General features: G+C 43.9%; 1 protein-coding gene across 1 annotated transcript in view; it reads left to right on the plus strand.

Moving 5' to 3' along the window:
• Positions 1-22889, plus strand: part of csmd2 (CUB and Sushi multiple domains 2) — an 854766-nt gene that overhangs the window by 1130 nt on the left and 830747 nt on the right.

The following is a 22889-nucleotide window of genomic DNA, read 5'->3' on the forward strand; positions in this document are numbered from 1 at the left end:
ACATTAGTCCCGCTCACTGCCAGAATACCAAACTACCAATTTAGACCGTAGTGCATGTCCCTTTTCATTCTAAGTGGGACCGTTAGCCTATGATGTGGGTGTGGGTGGATTTCCGTCTTTTTCTGACACAGTGTAATGCTCAGAACAACGAGCTCTACCGTGGTGTCTCACTCTATGTTCTGTGGACATGAGCAGCACCGCATTTCATTAATCGAATGTGTGTGTGTTTTATTTATTTTTTTTGTATTTTTTTTTTCATGGAAAGAAGGAATGGGATAATGGCGGGGGAAAGAGATCCAACCGTGTAACTGTCAGTCAGAATGGGGGTGTTCTCACGGCGTTGGACTTGATTCGGTGTTGAGACGCCAGTGAATCGTTTAGGTGGTCTACGCGAGTGCGGGCTAAACGTGTGTGTGTGTGTGTGTGTGTGTGTGTGTGTGTGTGTGTGTGTGTGTGTATATATGTGTCATGATGTAATTATGTGTATTGGGTTTTTCCTTTCTTATCATTCTCTTATTTTTTAACATTCTCATGGATAGTTTTACTTCGCCGAAAAAGTATGTATGCTTATCTTTGCTTTGCCTATACGTTCTCCGCAGGTAAAATGAATGGGGTTTATTGTCCCTTAGCTGTCCACGGTGCTGATTCTATCAGGAAACTTTCAACATTATTGTATAGGTACGAAAGCCAGACGTGTGTGTGTGTGTGTGTGTGTGTGTGTGTGTGTGTGTTTGTGTGTGTGTGTGTGTGTGTGTGTGTGTGTGTGTGTGTGTGTATGTGTGTGTGTGTGTGTGTGCGCTTTGGGGGGATGGTCATTTACACAATTACATTTGACATGGACTCAAGTACAGCTATGATTTATAGCTGTTTATGTTGAATTATATGTACAGTTGACATATAGGGTAACAGTGTCCCCAACTATCCTCGGCATTCAACAAATTATTCTTCACATCTGATGACAATAGTTCACTCTTCTTTGTCAGATGTGATGGGTAGCCTGTTATAACCTGTTATAACCTGTTATTCAGGTGTCATGTCAGTTTGTGTCATGTCAGTTTGTTAAAGCGAACATACAGGACAACAGTCTCCCAACAAACCCCTCTACATTGTTCACAGCTGTGGACTGTGCAGCTGCAATAGACATTTGAAATGACATGATGACAACCACAGGTTTTTACCACTGCCTGCCTTGGCATCATGATTCTATGGATACGGAGACTATTTATAGAGGGAGATAAGGATAGCAAGCGTAGGGTGGAAGTTTAGACGGTCAGTTAAATATAAGATTTGTCTAAAAATGGCACCCTCTTCTCTATACTACTGTTGACCAGTGACCAAGATTATGGTCAAAGGTATAGTGCACTATATATAGGGAATAGGGTGCCATAGGGCTCTGGTCTAAAGTAGTGCACTATATATAGGGAATAGGGTGCCATAGGGCTCTGGTCTAAAGTAGTGCACTATATATAGGGAATAGGGTGCCATAGGGCTCTGGTCTAAAGTAGTGCACTATATATAGGGAATTGGGTTCCATAGGACTCTGGTCTAAAGTAGTGCACTATATATGGAATAGGTTGCTATAGGGCTCTGGTCTAAAGTAGTGCACTATATAGGGAATAGGGTTCCATAGGGCTCTGGTCTAAAGTAGTGCACTATATAGGGAATAGGTTGCCATAGGGCTCTGGTCAAAAGGAGTGTACTATATAGTGAATAGGGTGCCATTTTGGGATGCTCCACAGTGGGTTGTTATACAACACGTCTTTATAACACAATAATTAATGCATTGCATGGCCGTTTCAGCGTACTCATCAATAAATCTGCCTGTTCTGCATCGTATCATCATAAATCTTGCTTTGTCATATAAATCGCTCCGGTCTAGAGAGGAGACAGACTAAGGGACATGCACACTGACCTTAGTTTGTTATCTACGATTGGATTTCAACATGCCCCCCCCCCCCCCCCCGAAATTTACCACCGTAGATCCAGTTTGGCCCACGCTACCGTTGCCTTGCCCACTGGTTCTGGGGGATGTTCTGTGGACGTTCTGTGGATGTTCTGTGGGATGTTCTGTGGACGTTCTGTGGATGTTCTGTGGATGTTCTGTGGGATGTCTGTGGATGTTCTGTGGATGTTCTGTGGGATGTTCTATGGATCTTCTGTGGATGTTCTGTGGGATGTCTGTGGGATGTTCTGTGGATGTTCTGTGGGATGTTCTATGGATGTTCTGTGGATGTTCTGTGGGATGTCTGTGGGATGTTCTGTGGGATGTTCTGTGGATGTTCTGGGGGACGTTCTGTGGATGTTCTGGGGGACGTTCTGTGGACGTTCTGTGGACGTCCTGTGGATGTTCTGTGGACGTCCTGTGGATGTTCTGTGGTGCTCAATGGACAAGGATGGCTTTATTTCTAAGCTGTGTATGATAACATTCCTCTGCATGTAATCACATCCCTTAGATCATAGAATAGGATTGATTCTATTTATTGTATTTCTATGACACAGGTCTAGATAGCTTTCAGCCCCCCCCCCCCCCTCACCCAGTCCCTTGCACTTCTCAAGCTTTCCTCAAGCTAGAACACTAGCTTTGTCCCTACGATCCTTCACCATCATTAACACACTTCGAATAACGAGGGCTACTCTCCATCAATACCTTCAAGTGGTGGATTCTCAAACCAATGCTTCACATTCCTGCTTTATGTGGATTGACTATATAGTGATGGATAGTTCTAGTGCTTTTTTTTTCAAATGGAGAAGAGTGAAGGGAAATGACAGACACACAGCCTATTCCCATGCCCCCCCCCCCCCCATTTCCAAAAGCAGTGTTTCATATGATAAAATATCACCGTATTTTTAAAATAGCAAGAATGACAGCTCAACTGTGTTATATTGGCCTTCAAAAGCGGTTCAAAAAGGTTATTCTAAAGAAACCGTATCATGACTATCATCCTCCTCCCCTCCCCCCCTCCTCTCCTCCCCTCCCCTCCTCCCCTCCCCCTCCCCCCCTTCCCCCGTAGTGTTGCCAGCCACCAGCAGCAGTTACAACGTCTTCCCATGGAGCGGCACCAGAGCCTCACACTACACTGGCTAGTAGATCTCTACAGAGCACAGAGCCTTACTCTCTCCATACATCACATCACAGAGCTTAACTCTCTCCATACATCACAGAGTCTAACTCTCTCCATACATCACAGAGCCTAACTCTCTCCATACATCACAGAGCCTAACTCTCTCCATACATCACATCACCAGAGTCTAACTCTCTCCATACATCACAGAGCCTAACTCTCTCCATACATCACACAGTCTAACTCTCTCCATACATCACATCACAGAGTCTAACTCTCTCCATACATCACATCACAGAGTCTAACTCTCTCCATACATCACCGGGTCTAACTCTCTCCATACATCACAGAGCCTAACTCTCTCCATACATCACATCACAGAGCCTTACTCTCTCCATACATCACAGAGCCTAACTCTCTCCATACATCACATCACAGAGCCTTACTCTCTCCATACATCACACAGTCTAACTCTCTCCATACATCACATCACAGAGTCTAACTCTCTCCATACATCACAGAGTCTAACTCTCTCCATACATCACCGAGTCTAACTCTCTCCATACATCACAGTCTAACTCTCTCCATACATCACAGAGTCTAACTCTCTCCATACATCACATCACAGAGTCTAACTCTCTCCATACATCACAGAGTCTAACTCTCTCCATACATCACATCACCGAGTCTAACTCTCTCCATACATCACAGAGTCTAACTCTCTCTATACATCACATCACAGAGTCTAACTCTCTCTATACATCACAGAGTCTAACTCTCTCCATACATCACATCACAGAGACTAACTCTCTCCATACATCACCGAGTCTAACTCTCTCCATATATCTCAGAGCTTAACACTCTCCATACATCACATCACACCAGAAGTGGAGACAGTGGGTTTCTGTATCGAGCTACAGCCTGTATGTTTGCAGCCCACATCTCATGTAAATGTTGGACTATTAGAGAGAAAATAAGACGAATACCATTACTGGTGTATTTGAAGTTATAGGTTGAACACTTGTAAGGCTTATGTCATGGGATGCTTATGGCACTTTTATTTATAATCTATTTCACTTGCTTTGGCAATGTAAACATATTTTTCCCGAGCCAGTAAAATCCCTGCCACGTCCTGACCAGTAGAGGGGTCATTTTGTTATTATAGTATGGTCAGGACGTGGCAAGGTTGTGTTTGATTTATATGTCTTGGGTTTTTGGTTAATGTTCTATGTTAGTATATTTCTATGTTCTTTCTGTGTCTTCTATTTCTATGTTTAGTATATTGGGTTGACCTTCAATTGGAGGCAGCTGTTCCACGTTGCCTCTAATTGAAGGTCCTATTTAGTAGGGGTGTTTTTTCCATGGGTTTTTGTGGGTAGTTGTTCCGTGTATAGCTGTGTAGCCTTACAGGATTGGTTTTCGTCGTTGTTTGTTATTTTTGTTAAGTGTTCACGTTTATCCAAATAAAATAAGATGATGAGCACTGCGACTTGGTCCACTTTTTACGACGCACCTGACAAGCCCATTTGATTTGATTTGTAAAAGCCTGTTGGTCGTGGTCAAAACAACTGTGATAGAAGCCTTTGTCAATTTTTGTATTTTTATTTAACAAGGCAAGTCAGTTAAGAACAAATTCTTATTTCCAATGACAGCCAAAGAACAGTGGGTTAACTGCCTTGTTCAGGGGTCAGAACGACAGATTTTTACCTTGTCAGCTGAGGGATTCTCTCCGGCAACCTTCCGGTTACGAGTCCAACAGCTCTAACCACTAGGCTACGCTGCCGCCCCGGTGTGATGACGATGGAACTGAAGCCTTGTGTGCTTTCTTACAACATGACACCTTTCGCAGACTGTAACACAATTGGAGAGGCCTGTATTCATATTGCCCGGTTTTGTCTTTACCAAGCTATAGATTTTCTGACATCCAATTCACTTCATCTGTTTCTAAAGCTCCGTTCTTCTTGCCCATGGCCTTTTATACAGTTAGATTAAAGCAGTGATTTGATGACAAGGTCTGAAATGTTTCTGACACTCATTTATATTGAGACGAGTCAACAGCAGCAGTGCTCTATCCTACCTCGCATACAACCACGGTCCCCACAGACTCCCCCGGTTCAATACCACGGTCCTCACAGACCCCCGGTTCAATACCACGGTCTCCACAGACCCCCCCCCACCCCCCCGGTTCAATACCACGGTCCCTACGGACCCCCCCCGGTTCAATACCACGGTCCCCACAGACCCCCCCGGTTCAATACCACGGCCCCTACGGACCCCCCCGGTTCAATATCACGGTCCCCACAGACCCCCGGTTCAATACCACGGTCCCCACAGACCCCCCCCCCCCCGGTTCAATACCACGGTCCCTACAGACCCCCCCGGTTCAATACCATGGTCTCCACAGACCTCCCCCCCGGTTAAATACCACGGTCCCCACAGACCCCCCCCCCCGGTTCAATACCACGGTCTCCACAGGGGCCCTGGTTCAATACCAAGGTCTCTCCACGGATCCCTAGTTCAATACCACGGTCTCTCCACAGACCCCTGGTTCAATACCACGGTCTCTCCACAGACCCCTGGTTCAATACCACGGTCTCTCCACAGACCCCTGGTTCAATACCACGGTCTCCACGGACCCCTGGTTCAATACCACGGTCTCTCCACAGACCCCTGGTTCAATACCACGGTCTCCACGGACCCCTGGTTCAATACCACGGTCTCTCCACAGACCCCTGGTTCAATACCACGGTCTCCACGGACCCCTGGTTCAATACCACGGTCTCTCCACAGACCCCTGGTTCAATACCACGGTCTCTCCACAGACCCCTGGTTCAATACCACGGTCTCTCCACAGACCCCTGGTTCAATACCACGGTCTCCACGGACCCCTGGTTCAATACCACGGTCTCTCCACAGACCCCTGGTTCAATACCACGGTCTCTCCACAGACCCCTGGTTCAATACCACGGTCTCTCCACAGACCCCTGGTTCAATACCACGGTCTCTCCACAGACCCCTGGTTCAATACCACGGTCTCTCCACAGACCCCTGGTTCAATACCACGGTCCCTCCACGGACCCCTGGTTCAATACCATGGTCCCTCCACGGACCCCTGGTTCAATACCACGGTCTCCACACAGACCCCCGGTTCAATACCACGGTCTCTCCACGACCCCCCGGTTCAATACCACGGTCTCTCCACGGACCCCCGGCTCAATAAGATAATCAACCTTCATTCATTTATTCCTGGGATGGAAGCAATGGGAGGATGAGAGGAGAGGACCGTAGAGGCTAAATAGAACAACGAGGATGGATAGAACTGGGGAGAAGAGAAGGAGGGAGAGAGGAAGGATAGGAGATGGAAGGAGATAAAAAGCAAGGGAGAATGATCAGAAGTATTGCAGATGATGATCAGCCAGCTCTGTGTGTTCTGACGCGCCAGTTTGACGATATTAAATCACTGGTCACACCCCTCCCGCATGAGATAATCAAGCCAATACACCCACCTGCCCGCCCGCCCGCATGGCCGCCCGCACGGCCCTGGCTGCCTGCCTTCAAGAGCATCACCTGTCATCCTTGTCTCGCTTCAGTCTTCTTCTGAATTTACCTACACCTGTCTCCGGGGACAGTTAGTTAATCAAGCTCATCTTTAGGCTATCCTGAAGTAGCTCTGTCAGTGTGTGTTGACCATGATACAACGGGCTGTAACATAATGGGGGTTCATGGTTGCAGGGCAGGAAGCCTCTGTTTTCATGCTAGCACCGCTACCTCTGATGTCATCTTTCAGTGGGGTGCTGTTAGTTATTCACGCCCAAGTTGTCATAGACTACACACTTGCGTTGTGTAAGTGTGTGTGTGTATGTGTGTGTGTGGACAGTGCTGGATTAATACAGGGGCTTACTGGGGCTGACGCCCTTGGGCCCAGGTTCGTGGGGGAACTGGGAACTGCCATCTATGGGTTATATTTCTATGGTTGCCAGTCTTGACCTGATTGGGAACTGCCATCTATGGGTTATATTTCTATGGTTGCCAGTCTTGACGTGAATGTGAACTGCCATCTATAGGTTATATTTCTATGGTTGCCAGTCTTGACCTGATTGGGAACTACCATCTATGGGTTATATTTCTATGGTTGCCAGTCTTGACCTGATTGGGAACTGCCATCTATGGGTTATGTTTGTATGGTTGGTTGCGGATGTCTGTTTGCCTTTTGTAAATTTGTAAATATAATTGTGGGATAAAATGAACAGTTTGGAAAGCAAATGACTGCTAATGCTTACCGTTGATAAGAGAAAAACTAATCTGTCTGTAAAGCCGATAGAAAAAAAGAAAATCCACATTTTGTTTGTGGAACAGCAGCACTGTTTTTCAACGTAGTTCATCTGGAGACAGGCTACTGCCACGACGAGTGCTTCGGCCATCACCGTCATCTTCGTCATTAGGTGAGTCAGTGTGCCACAACATTGTAGGTCCTGTGTGGCTCAGTTGGTGTTTGCAACGCCCGGGTCGTGGGTTCGATTCCCACGGGGGACCAGTACGGGGAGAAAAAAAATGTATGAAATGTACGCATTCACTACTGTAAGTCGCTCTGGATAAGGGTGTCTGCTAAATGTCTAAAATGTATTTAGTAGCCTATAATATATATATTGCCTCCTAATATTGTACAATCTGTGTGTCTATTCATTGTCCTGGGCTATTGTTAGTGTGAATTTAAGACCAGATTGATCTCAGTTTGTCAGTGTCAGAGTAGCCAGTTATTTCAGTCATTTGTGTGGTATTAAAATAATCAGATAATGTCTTCTGTCACCTACCGTTGAAGTCGGAAGTTTACATTCACCTTTAGCCAAATACATTTAAACTCAGTTTTTCACAATTTCAGACATTTAATCCTAGTAAAAATTCCCTGTTTTAGGTCAGTTAGGATCACCACTTTATTTTAAAGAATGTGAAATGTCAGAATAATAGTAGAGAGAATGATTTATTTCAGCTTTTATTTCTAGCATCGCATTCCCAGTGGGTCAGAAGTTTACATACACTCAATTAGTTTTTGGTAACATTGCCTTTAAATGATTTAACTTGGGTCAAATGTTTCGGGTAGCCTTCCACAAATTTGGCCCATCCCTCCTGACAGAGCTGGTGTAACTGAGTCACGTTTGTAGGCCTCCTTGCTCGCACATGCTTTTCCAGTTCTGCCCACAAATTATTTATAGGATTGAGGGCTTTGTGATGGCCACTCCAATACCTTGACTTTGTTGTCCTTAATTCATTTTACCACAACTTCGGAAGTATGCTTGGGGTCATTGTTCATTTGGAAGACCCATTTGCGACCAAGCTTTAACTTCCTGACTGATGTCTTGAGATGTTTCTTCAATATATACACATAATTTTCCTCCTCATGATGCCATCTATTTTGTGAAGTGCACGAGTCCCTCCTGCAGCAAAGCACCCCCACAGCATGATGCTGCAACCCCCGTGCTTCACGGTTGGGATGGTGTTCTTCGGCTTGCAAGACTCCCCCTTTTTTCCTCCAAACATAACAATGGTCATTATGGCCAAACAGTTCTGTTTTTGTTTCATCAGACCAGAGGACATTTCTCTACAAAGTATGATATTTGTCCCCATGTGCAGTTGCAAACCATAGTCTGGCTTTTTTTATGGCGGTTTTGGAGCAGTGGCTTCTTCCTTGCTGAGCGGCCTTTCAGGTTATGTCGATATAGGACTCGTTTTACTTTGGATATCGATACTTTTGTACTGTTTCCTCCAGCATCTTCAAAAGGTCCTTTGCTGTTGTTCTGGAATTGATTTGCACTTTTCGCACCAAAGTACGTTCATCTCTAGCAGACAGAAAGCGTCTCCTTCCTGAGCGGCATGATGGCTGCGTGGTCCCATGGTGTTTATACTTGTGTACTATTGTTTGTACAGATGAACGTGGTACCTTCAGGCGTTTGGAAATTGCTCCCAAGGATGAACCAGACTTGTGGAGGTCTACAATTTTTTCTGCGGTCTTGGCTGATTTCTTTTAATTTTCCCATGATGTCAAGCAAAGAGGCACTGAGTTTGAAGGTAGGCCTTGAAATACATCCACAGGTACACCTCCAATTGACTCAAATTATGTTAATTAGCCTATCAGAAGCTTCTAAAGCCATGACATAATTGTCTTGAATTTTCCAAGCTGTTAAAAGGCTCAGCCAACTTGGTGTATGTAAACTTCTGACACACTGGAATTGTGATACTGTCTTTAAACAAATTACTTGTGTCATGCACAAAGTAGACGTCCTAACCGACTTGCCAAAACTATAGTTTGTTAACAAGAAATTTGTGGAGTGGTTGAAAAACGAGTTTTAATGACTCCAACCTGAGTGTATGTAAACTTCCAACTTCAACTGTAAATTACATAGAATTTACATTAAATGTGTTTTGAAAAGGAAATTTTTTTTTGGTGTGACCCTGCTAACAAATTTTCCCCATGCGTGGAAATACTTAAAACGCCTCAACTGTAGCCACATTGCAAATATTCATATGGTGTTATAAAGGTTTTTTTTCATCAACAATGGGAGGGGGGTTTATGATTCCTTAATCCAGCCCTGTGTGTGGGAAGTTGTTTCTTCACTCAGTCACAAGACACTTACATTTGTCAGTTTGTTCTCTCGGGCTAAGTCTAAATACACCAAATGAAGCAAACACCTGCTTTCACATCAAAACCTCTGGAGTTTCTAAACACACAGATGACCAAATTAGGCAAACACCTGCTTTTCATATCAAGCCTCTGGAGTTTCTAAACACAAAAGATAACCAACTACACCTCCTCCAAGGTATACAAGGCTTTCCAGGACTTCTGTTGAGCATAGTGTGAAATCAACAGTTTTTTTGTTTTTTGTTTTACCTTCAAAGAGAGCACCTATGCTAGGATCATCTACGTGTCCATCGATAGAGGTGGCAGAATATATTGTCTCAAAGCGTATTATTTTAGATTGACATATAGAGGCATAATGTATTCATATATCCTTGGTCGTGGGTCCACAAATAACACCGTGGCGTTGCCTGTTCCCTACGCAGCGCTACTGGAGAGAGCGCCATGTGTTCTTTCCTTCATTTGTATGCATAGAGGCATTTAGCTCCCTCACTGACGCAGAGGCAGAGTGGCGTTTCAGGACCCGGGGAGAGCGGCCGATCTCAGTGGCTGAGGCCGAGCTGCAGTCCGGTTAAGGCACCACAGATAGCTCAGCCAGCGCTATTAGCACAGCTGTAACGCCCAATTCAAGGCACCCTCTGGCGGGCTGGAAAAGAATAATGCACGGGGGGGCAGGTGAAACACAGCTTTAGGGGTGTACCGTAACGACCACTTATACACAGTCAAATGGCAAAACTGAGTGGTTTTTTAGGGGGGTCATCATTGCTCTGTCGTTTTCTAATTTCTCTGCCCCCCCCCCCCCCCGTTTCCCTCCACTCTCTCTCTCTCTCTTTCATTGATTGGCTGTGAGCCTTTGTGGATTCCTTCATTCTCTCTCTCCCTGATAATCATTGGAACAAAAATAAACAGCCTTGGCTTTATCTGTTTATTTACCATGGAGAGGTATGGAATGCTAAACAGACAGGATATCCTACACACTGCAACACACTCTTCTATAAGACTACATAATGTGTTTCCTCTTACATACCCCCCAGAGAGAGGGAAGGAAGGGAGGAAGAGAGGAAGAGAGAGAGAGGGAAGAATGAAGGGGGAGGGAGGGAGGGAGGGAGGGAGGGAGGGAGGGAGGGAGGGAGGGAGGGAGGGAGGGAGGGAGGGAGCGGGAAGTTAGGGAGGAAGAGAGAGGGATGAGTGCATACACACATGCTGACTGATATTATGGTCCTGGTTTGTTGTTCTGTAGTGGTTGTGTGTGTGTTGTGTAGTGGTTGTGTGTAGTGGTTGTGTGTGTGTTGTGTAGTGGTTGTGTGTAGTGGTTGTGTGTGTGTTGTGTAGTGGTTGTGTGTAGTGGTTGTGTGTGTGTTGTGTAGTGGTTGTGTGTAGTGGTTGTGTGTGTGTTGTGTAGTGGTTGTGTGTAGTGGTTGTGTGTGTGTTGTGTAGTGGTTGTGTGTAGTGGTTGTGTGTGTGTTGTGTAGTGGTTGTGTGTAGTGGTTGTGTGTGTGTTGTGTAGTGGTTGTGTGTAGTGGTTGTGTGTGTGTTGTGTAGTGGTTGTGTGTAGTGGTTGTGTGTGTGTTGTGTAGTGGTTGTGTGTAGTGGTTGTGTGTGTGTGTGTAGTGGTTGTGTGTGTGTTGTGTAGTGGTTGTGTGTAGTGGTTGTGTGTGTGTGTGTAGTGGTTGTGTGTGTGTTGTGTAGTGGTTGTGTGTAGTGGTTGTGTGTGTGTGTGTGTGTATTCCGTAGTGGTTGTGTGGCTCAGTTGGTAGAGCATGGTGTTTGCAACACCAGAGTTGTGGGTTCGATTCCCACGGGGGCCAGTACGGAGAAAACAATGTATGAAATGTATGCATTCACTACTGTAAGTTGCTCTGGATAAGAACATCTGCTAAATGATGAAAAAAAATGTTGTGTGTGTTATTTATTTTTTATTTCACCTTTATTTAAAACCAGGCAGGCAACATGAGAACAAGTTCTCATTTACAACTGCGACCTGGCCAAGATAAAGCAAAGCAGTGAGACACAGACAACAACACAGAGTTACACATGGAGTAAACAATAAACAAGCCAATAACACAATAAACAAGTCAATGACACAGTAGAAAAAAAATAAAGTCTATATACAGTGTGTGCAAATGGCATGAGGAGGTAGGCAATAAATAGGCCATAGGAGCGAATAATTACAATTTATCAGATTAACACTGGAGTGATAAATGAGCAGATGATGATGTGCAAGTAGAAATACTGGTGTGCCAAAGAGCAGAAAAGTAAATAAAATAAAAACAGTATGGGGATGAGGTAGGTAGATTGGGTGGGCAATTTACAGATGGACTATGTACAGCTGCAGCGACTGGTTAGCAGCTCAGGTAGCTGATATTTAAAGTTGGTGAGGGAAATAAAAGTCTCTAACTTCAGCGATTTTTGCAATTCGTTCCAGTCACTGGTAGCAGAGAACTGGAAGGAAAGGCGGCCAAATGAGGTGTTGGCTTTGGGGGTGACCAGTGAGATATACCTGCTGGAGCACGTGCTACGGGTGGGTGTTGTTATCGTGACCAGTGAACTGAGATAAGGCGGAGCTTTACCTAGCATAGACTTATAGATGACCTGGAGCCAGTGGGTCTGGGCTCCGGGGAACGCTGTCTCCTCTGGGATAGTTCTAGCAGATCCCCTTGGTTCTAGAAGGCTTTATGGGCCTTCTACGGCTGGTGAGCAATCAGCCCCTTGATTACTCACCAGCCTCAATCAGCCTCAATTTTGTCCTGGTCGGAGGACCCGTCGAGACCTGGCACGTCCGTCCGCATTCCCATGCTTCACCCCTGACTTGTGCAGAACAGAAAAATAGAAGCATTGAAGGGACAAAAACCACCTGGTGACCCGATAGTTTGTGTCCCTTCCCCTGGCCATCCAGACCAGGGGAGCATGTTCCGTGACCAGGGTGAAGTGGGTGCACAACAGGTAACACTTACTTCACCGCTAGACACTCTTTCTCGAGAACCGAGTATTTATTTTCTCGTGGTACCAGCTTTTGGCTTAAACATGATGGGGTGTCCCTGGGACAGGACGGCCTCTAGTCCCTTGTCGCGTCCGTCTGCACCAGCATCGGTACCTGTAAATCGGGTGTCATGAGAATCAGATGGGAGCACAGGGCTTCCTTTAGGCGCCTGAATACCGCTTCAGCCTCATCCGACCACTTCCCTGTTTTCGGGAGGCTGGCCCTGGTCAGATGGGTAAAGGGGGGGAAGCTATAGCTACACATTTTGGGATAAACCGTCTATCTATATATATCGCCATCCTCCTCAGGAAGGAGTCTTTGTGCGGGGAACAGGTCAGTCACGAACCTCCCGGACCGAGTCTGTGAGTTTAACCTCTTACATCTAGACGTTCCGCTAGCGGAAAACCTGCTCCAATATCCAATGATAGGCGTGGCGCGAATTACAAATTCCTCAAAAATACAAAAACTTCAATTTTTCAAAACATATGACTATTTCACAGCATTTTAAAGGCAAGCATTTTTGACACAGCCAGATAAAAAACATACCCGATTTAATCTGGTTATTACTCCTGCCCAGTAACTAGAATATGCATATAATTATTGGCTTTGGATAGAATACACCCTAAAGTTTCTAAAACTGTTTGAATGGTGTCTGTGAGTATAACAGAACTCATATGGCAGGCCAAAACCTGAGAAGATTCCATGCAGGAAGTTGCCTGTCTGAGAAGTTGTGTTTCATCTTGGCTCTTTTTATTGAAGACTGAGGATCTTTGCAATAACGTGACACTTCCCACGGCTCCCATAGGCTCTCAGAGCCCGGGAAAAAGCTGAACGATATCGAGGCAGGCTCTGGCTGAAACAGTTTATCGCTTTTGGCAAGTGGCCGCTCAGAGTACTATGGGCTTAGGCGCGTGCCCGAGTCGACCGAATGCTTTCTTTTCTTTTGTCTGTTTACCTAAACGCAGATTCCCGGTCGGAATATTATCGCTTTTTTATGAGAACTATTGCATAAAAATTGATTTTAAACTGCGGTTGACATGCTTCGAAGTACGGTAATGGAATATTTAGAATTTTTTTGTCACGAATTGTGCCATGCTCGTCACCCTTATTTATCCTTTCGGATAGTGTCTTGAACGCACAAACAAAACGCCGCTGTTTGGATATAACGATGGATTATTTTGGACCAAACCAACATTTGTTATTGAAGTAGAAGTCCTGGGAGTGCATTCTGACGAAGACAGCAAAGGTAATAACATTTTTCTTATAGTAAATCTGACTTTGATGAGTGCTAAACTTGCTGGGTGTCTAAATAGCTAGCCCTGTGATGCCGGGCTATCTACTGAGAATAATGCAATATGTGCTTTCACCGAAAACCTATTTTAAAATCGGACATATCGAGTGCATAGAGGAGGTCTGTATCTAATATTCTTAAAATAATTGTTATGCTTTTTGTGAACGTTTATCGTGAGTAATTTAGTAAATTCACCGGCAGTGTTCGGTGGGAATGCTAGTCACATGCTAGTCACATGCTAATGTAAAAAGCTGGTTTTTGATATAAATATGAACTTGATTGAACAAAACATGCATGTATTGTATAACATAATGTCCTGGGGTTGTCATCTGATGAAGATCATCAAAGGTTAGTGCTACATTTAGCTGTGGTTTGGGTTTATGTGACATTATATGCTAGCTTGAAAAATGGGTGTCTGATTATTTCTGGCTGGGTACTCTGCTGACATAATCTAATGTTTTGCTTTCGTTTTAAAGACTTTTTGAAATCGGACAGTGTGGTTAGATTAACCTCTATGGGCTAGGTGGGACGCTAGCGTGCCACCGGTGGTGCACTCCATCAACAGCAGGTGCATTTCAAGAACGGCAAATTTGAATCCAAATAAATGTCAAAATTCAAATTTTTCAAACATACAACTATTTTACACCCTTTGAAAGATAAACATCTCCTTAATCTAACCACGTTTTACGATTTCAAAAAGGTTTTACGGCGAAAGCATAAATTTAGAGTATGTTAGGACAGTACATTTACAAGAGTTGTGTGTAATGTTTTGTCAATTCGGGGTAACCAAAACCAAAACCATAAAACCAGCTAAAATGATGCACTAACCTTTTACAATCTCCATCAGATGACACTCCTAGGACATTATGTTAGACAATGCATGCATTTTTAGTTCTATCAAGTTCATATTTATATCCAAAAACAGCGTTTTACTATGGCATTGATGTTGAGGAAATCGTTTCCCTCCAATAACCGGCAGTCAAGTCAGCGTCACAAATTAAATAATTAACATTTTTACATTTTTTTTTTTTTACATTTTAGTCATTTAGCAGACGCTCTTATCCAGAGCGACTTACAAATTGGTGCATTCACCTATAATATCCAGTGGAACAACCACTTTAATTAAAATTAGAAAACATTGGTAAAATATTATATTGTCATTTAAAGAATTATAGATTTACATCTCTTGAACGCAATCAACTTGCCAGATTTAAAAATAACCTTACTGGGAAATCACACTTTGCAATAATCTGAGCACTGCGCCCAGAAAAATACGCGTTGCGATACAGACTAGACGTCATGTTGGGAAGATCTAAAATCGAAAATACTATGTAAATAATCCATTACCTTTGATTCTCTTCATCAGATGTCACTTCCAGGTATCACAGGTCCATAACGAATGTAGTTTTGTTCAAAAAAGCTCATCATTTATGTCCAAAAATCTCCGTCTTGTTAGCACATGATCTAAGCCAGCCGGACTTCTCGTCATGAACGAGGGGAAAAAATATATTTACGTTCGTTCAAACATGTCAAACGTTGTATAGCATAAATCATTAGGGCCTTTTTTAACCAGAACATGAATAATATTCAAGGTGGACGAATGCATACTCTTTTATAACGTATTGGAACGAGGGTACCCAACATGAACTCGCGCGCCAGGTGTCTAATGGGACATCATCGTTCCATGGCTCTTGTTCGGTCAGATCTCCCTCCAGAAGACTCAAAACACTTTGTAAAGGCTGGTGACATCTAGTGGAAGCAATAGGAAGTGCCAAAATATTCCTCAGCCCCTGTGTTTTTCAATGGGATAGGTTTAAAGGTAATACAACACATCAGGTATCCACTTCCTGTCAGAAAATGTCTCAGGGTTTTGCCTGCCAAATGAGTTCTGTTATACTCACAGACACCATTCAAACAGTTTTAGAAACTTTAGAGTGTTTTCTATCCATATATAATAAGTATATGCATATTCTAGTTACTGGGTAGGATTAGTAACCAGATTAAATCGGGTAAATTTTTTTTATCCAGACGTGCAAATGCTGCCCCCTAGCCCTAACAGCTGCCCCCTAGCCCATAGAGGTTAACTCTCTGCTATTTCTATCTGACCTGTCTACCTTAACTCTCTGCTATTTCTATCTGACCTGTCTATCTTAACTCTCTACTATTTCTGACCTGTCTATCTTAACTCTCTGCTATTTCTATCTGACCTGTCTACCTTAACTCTCTGCTATTTCTATCTGACCTGTCTATCTTAACTCTCTACTATTTCTGACCTGTCTATCTTAACTCTCTACTATTTCTGACCTTTCTATCTTAACTCTCTACTATTTCTGACCTGTCTATCTTAATTAACTCTCTGCTATTTATATCTTACCTGTCTATCTTAACTCTCTGCTATTTCTGACCTGTCTATCTTAACTCTCTACTATTTCTGACCTGTCTATCTTAACTCTCTACTATTTCTGACCTGTCTATCTTATCTCGCTACTATTTCTGACCTGTATATCTTAATTAACTCTCTGCTATTTATATCTTACCTGTCTATCTTAACTCTCTGCTATTTCTGACCTGTCTATCTTAACTCTCTGCTATTTCTGACCTTTCTTATCTCTCTACTATTTCTGACCTGTCTATCTTAACTCTCTGCTATTTCTATCTGACCTGTCTATCTTAACTCTCTGCTATTTCTGACCTGTCTATCTTAACTCTCTGCTATTTCTGGCCTGTCTATCTTAACTCTCAACTATTTCTGACCTGTCTCAGCCTAGTCCAGGTCCTGGCCATCTATCATGAAGGGTTTTCTAGAATGTAGTGTGTCTCTGTCTGTCTCTGAGGACCATTAGACCCTGTTTTGTCATATTTAGCCAATTTCTTGTAATTTTTATGTGTGCTTGTCGCAAAATATTTCTAAAACATGTGTTCCACTTTTGCAAGACTTAAAATTAACCTGTTAGTGACCCCTTAACACGCGAATCCCGTTAGCGGGATCGATTTGACAACAGCCAGTGAAATAGCACAGCGCCAAATTCAAAAAACAAAGATCTAATTATTTCTCAAACATTTTACACCATTTTAAAGATACAGTTCTCCTTAATGCAACCAGATTGTCCGATTGCAAAAAGGCTTTACAGCGAAAGCAAAACATTATATTATGTTAGCACACCACCTAAACAAGAAAAGCCACACAGCCATTTTCCTAGCAAGGAGAGGCGTCACAAAAAACAGAAATACAGCTAAAATTAAGCACTAACCTTTGACGATCTTCATCAGATGACACTCAATGTTAGACAATACATGTATGTTTTGTTCGATCAAGTTCATATTTATATCCAAAAACAGCATTTTACATTGATGCGTGATGTTCAGAAAATTTTTGCCTCCCAAAACTTCCTGTGAATGTGCACATTAATTTACAGAAATACTCATCATAAACGTTGACAAAATATATAACAATTATTGAAAGAATTGTAGATATACTACTCCTTAATGCAACCGCTGTGTCAGATTTTAAAATAGCTTTTCGGCGAAAGCATATTTTTCAATATTCTGAGTACATAGCTCAACCATCAAAGCAAGCTATACAGCTACCCGGCAAGTCATGGCATCAATAACACTCTAAATTAGTGTTTTAAATCTTTCCTTACCTTTGATGATCTTCGGCGGAATGCATTCGCAGGACTCCCACTTCCACAAGAAATGTTCATTTGTTCGATAAAGTCCATAATTTATGTCCAAATACCTCCGTTTTGTTGGCGCGTCCAGAACACTATTCCAAAGGCACGATGCGGGAGCGCAAATAAATAGACGAAAAGCTCAGAAATTCCATTATCATTTGTAGAAACATGTCAAACGATGTTTACAATCAAATGTTTTTAACATAAAAAGTCGATCATTTTCCAACCGGACAATAGCGTATTCATTCCAGAAGGAAAAGAAGGAACGGCACGCTGGTGTGCTCGCACATCACCAAGTCCTTTGTCTTCAGACAGGCCACTGATTGACTGAGCTCCTATTTTCTGCCCAGTAACAGGAGAAGGATGAAAAAAGTTTCTAAAGGCTGTTGACAGCCAATGGAAGCCTTAGGAAGTGCAACGTGACCCCACAGACACTGTAGTTTCGATAGGGATTCAAAAGAAGAACTACAATTCTCAGATTTCCCACGTCCTGGTTGGATTTTTCTCAGGTTTTTGCCTGCCATATGAGTTCTGTTATACTCACAGACATCATTCAAACAGTTTTAGAAACTCCAGAGTGTTTTCCATCCAAATCTACTAATAATATGCATATCCTACCTTCTGAGTCTGAATACGAGGCAGTTTAATTTGGGCACATTTTTCATCCGAATGTGAAAATACTGCCCCCTATCCTTAACAGGTTTTAATTAAAGGTCAAGGTCAGAACACGGTTGTTTTTAGATGTGTCGGTGTGAATATGGACATTTCAAAAGGGGTATGTCTCAGGGCTATGTTTTCAGAGGAAGGATAATAGCGGGTCAATAGCTAATCATAACCTCCGTGCCCCAAATGGACACTGTGGTTAAAGTGTAAAGTACAAAGGTCCCTAAGGACCAGTGTTGAATCACCAGGATTTAACCTCCAGACTGCCTCTATTCTCATGTGTTTCTGACTCACCGAATACGTCCCAAATGTCCCCCTATTGCCTACATAGTGCACTACTTTTTAATCAGGGGCCCATAGGGACTAGGGTCCGATTTGGAACGGAAAACCCTGACCACACTGTGAGGACAGCTGTGAGCCGGGTCAGGACCCAACCTTTACATGATGGGACAGACCTGGGAACACTAAGCAAAATGAGTAATACACACACACACACACACACGCACGCACGCACACACGCACACATGCACACACGCACACACGCACACACACACACACACACACACAGACACACAGCCATGCACACACACACACACACACACACATATCTATTTTTAGGCAAGCTCAAAGGGGTACGCAGACACACACATTTATGCATACACACACAACTACACACACACACACACACACACACACACACACACACACACACACACACACCAATCAATATTTCTCTCTGAGATGATCGTTTCAAATGATAAGTGCTTAAATTATTCCATAACCACGGTTACATTGATAATTTCTCTCAGCAAACTGAAGAGCAAAAAAGAAAATTATATAATTTTTGTAATATAAAGGGACATTTTCTTTATTCCACTCTAAAAATCCCCAGTTATGTTTTGATATAAAATGAAGGGATACAGATGATTACCAAGTAAGGAGACAAAGAGTACCAGAGTTTGTAACAGCTTTCACTGACTTTCATCTGTGACAAACAATGAACAAGGGGATATAAACTTCCTCTAATACTTGGTTTAATGGATACCTGGGCTTTTCATCCAGAGCACCAGGGAACAGAGGTGTGTGTGTGTGTGTGTGTGTGTGTGTGTGTCTCTCGTTTCTGTTGTCATGGCGACGGCATGCACCTTCCAGTACATGAATGATGCACAGGGGCTTCCAGTCCACCCACACACACCCCCACACGTACGCACGCACGCACACGCACGCACGCACACGCACGCACGCACACACACACACACACACACACACACACACAGTAATTCAAATCTATAGTCTACTAACTGCAGCTCTCGCTTGCACCTTTTAGCCTCTTTCTATGTATGAATGGGCTATTGATTGAGCAGCTTCTGTTGCTCATTGTGTGGAGGAGGTGTGTGTGTGTGTGTGTGTGGTGTGTGTGTGTGTGTGTGTGTGTAGGGTGTAGGGTGTGTGTGTGTGTGTGTGTGTGTGTGTGTGCGTAGGGTGTGTGTGTGTGTGTGTGTGTGTGTGTGTGTGTGTGTGTGTGTGTGTGTGTGTGTGTAGGGTGGTGTGTGTGTGTGTGTGTGTGTGTGTGTGTGTGTGTGTGTGTGTGTGTGTGTGTGTGTGTGTGTGTGTGTGTAGGGTGTGTGTGTGTGTGTGTGTGTGTGTGTGTGTGTGTGTGTGTGTGTTGTTGGAGGTACAGGAGCTATTCATGTGTGGGTGGACTGGTTGCTCATTTCATCACAATATTGTTTTTGAACGTTTTTTGAACGTTATGAATAGGACTGATGCCCGACGGCGTTATCGTCAATGCATTATCAGTGGCTTGGAAATACAATGACATTTCTAAAAGAAGGCAAATTATTAGGAGGAAAACCTTTTTTGTCATCATTTTTATGTCGCCATATTGACATTAGATGCAGTATAACATGTAGCTTGGTCGCTAACATTGATATGCTAACTTGTGTTTGAGGACCTTTGCTAGCTAATGACAACATTACCTTTCTAAAGTAAATTTGATGACATGATAAGAATGATGACGTAGTTGTTTCCTACAAAAAAGATTTGCCTAATTTAGCAACGGCAATGTATTTCCCAGGCACTACGGCGTAAATGAGACGAAACTGTCGTTAGCCCCTGATCAGAATGACTAAGGCACCGTTATGGCAGAGAGCATCTTGAGAACGTTCATAACAATGGCGTGACGCGACCGAGTGACGGAGGTGTAATCCATGAATAGAGAGTCTATAGAGCTAGAAGGATGAAGGAGGAGGATAAGTAGGGAGGGGGGGGGGGGGGGAAGGCAACAGGAAAGGAAATGATTGCTGAAAAACATGGATTAAAGTGGAAAGAAGAAGAGGCGGAGGAAGAGGAGGAGGAGGAGGAGAGGTAAGAGGATACTAAAAACAAAACGATGTGAGGATTTGCTGTAAAGAAAGTCAATAGTGGGAAAAAAAAGGTAGATGTTTGTTGAGTAGAAGTTTGTTGATGGAGATACACATTACGGTCAGCTGGTTGAATTTGCCCCATCTGGCCATGACTGGCTCCTCTCTGTTAGATGAAACACTGGTGCCCATAGTGACACACATCCTGTTGGGCTGCACTGTGATGTGATGTAACTAGTTTTACTGTTGACCTCAACACTTCTTTACTTCCCATCTGACCCGTTCTTTTGTCCTTTTGTATCAATTAGTGTATTTTGTCGATTCAAAGAAGCAGTCATTTTGCATTGCATATACATGGATGGTAATATAATGATGGATGGATGGTAATATACTGCTCAAAAAAATAAAGGGAACACTTAAACAACACAATGTAACTCCAAGTCAATCACACTTCTGTGAAATCAAACTGTCCACTTAGGAAGCAACACTGATTGACAATACATTTCACATGCTGTTGTGCAAATGGAATAGACAACAGGTGGAAATTATAGGCAATTAGCAAGACACCCCCAATTAAGGAGTGGTTCTACAGGTGGTGACCACAGACCACTTCTCAGTTCCTATGCTTCCTGGCTGATGTTTTGGTCACTTTTGAATGCTGGAGGTGCTTTCACTCTAGTGGTAGCATGAGACGGAGTCTACAACCCACACAAGTGGCTCAGGTAGTGCAGCTCATCCAGGATGGCACATCAATGCGAGCTGTGGCAAGAAGGTTTGCTGTGTCTGTCAGCGTAGTGTCCAGAGCATGGAGGCGCTACCAGGAGACAGGCCAGTACATCAGGAGACGTGGAGGAGGCCGTAGGAGGGCAACAACCCAGCAGCAGGACCGCTACCTCCGCCTTTGTGCAAGGAGGAGCAGGAGAAGCACTGCCAGAGCCCTGCAAAATGACCTCCAGCAGGCCACAAATGTGCATGTGTCTGCTCAAATGGTCAGAAATAGACTCCATGAGGGTGGTATGAGGGCCCGACGTCCACAGGTGGGGGTTGTGCTTACAGCCCAACACCGTGCAGGACGTTTGGCATTTGCCAGAGAACACCAAGATTGGCAAATTCGCCACTGGCGCCCTGTGCTCTTCACAGATGAAAGCAGGTTCACACTGAGCACGTGACAGACGTGACAGAGTCTGGAGACGCCGTGGAGAATGTTCTGCTGCCTGCAACATCCTCCAGCATGACCGGTTTGGCGGTGGGTCAGTCATGGTGTGGGGTGGCATTTCTTTGGGGGGCCGCACAGCCCTCCATGTGCTCGCCAGAGGTAGCCTGACTGCCATTAGGTACCGAGATGAGATCCTCAGACCCCTTGTGAGATCATATGCTGGTGCGGTTGGCCCTGGGTTCCTCCTAATGCAAGACAATGCTAGACCTCATGTGGCTGAAGTGTGTCAGGAGTTCCTGCAAGAGGAAGGCATTGATGCTATGGACTGGCCCAGACCTGAATCCAATTGAGCACATCTGGGACATCATGTCTCGCTCCATCCACCAACACCACGTTGCACCACAGACTGTCCAGGAGTTGGCGGATGCTTTAGTCCAGGTCTGGGAGGAGATCCCTCAGGAGACCATCCGCCACCTCATCAGGAGCATGCCCAGGCGTTGTAGGGAGGTCATACAGGCACGTGGAGGCCACACACACTACTGAGCCTCATTTTGACTTGTTTTAAGGACATTACATCAAAGTTGGATCAGCCTGTAGTGTGGTTTTCCACTTTAATTTAATTAATTTTGAGTGTGACTCCAAATCCAGACCTCCATGGGTTGATAAATGGAATTTCCATTGATTATTTTTGTGTGATTTTGTTGTCAGCACATTCAACTATGTAAAGAAAAAAGTATTTAATAAGATTATTTCTTTCATTCAGATCTAGGATGTGTTGTTTAAGTGTTCCCTTTATTTTTTTTAGCAGTATATTTGATGTTTTTGGACTATTCTCTCTCTGGCTTTCTGTGGGTATGTTGTAAACATGTTTGTATCCTGCTGTGTTTGGGTGTAAGTATACAGAAATGGCACAGTATGTGAGTTTGATTGGCTGTTGAACATTTCATTCCTCTGGATAGGCACTGCACTCAGGAAACTGTCCACCTGTGTACATTGATCCACATATCTCATGATAACAGGCGTATCTCTCTCCACTCCCCCCTCTCTCTCTCCCCTCCCTCTCCCTCTC

This window comes from Salmo salar, chromosome 14 (genome assembly GCF_965601325.2).
Source record: "Salmo salar chromosome 14, fSalSal1, whole genome shotgun sequence".
In the NCBI taxonomy this organism is placed as follows: domain Eukaryota; kingdom Metazoa; phylum Chordata; class Actinopteri; order Salmoniformes; family Salmonidae; genus Salmo; species Salmo salar.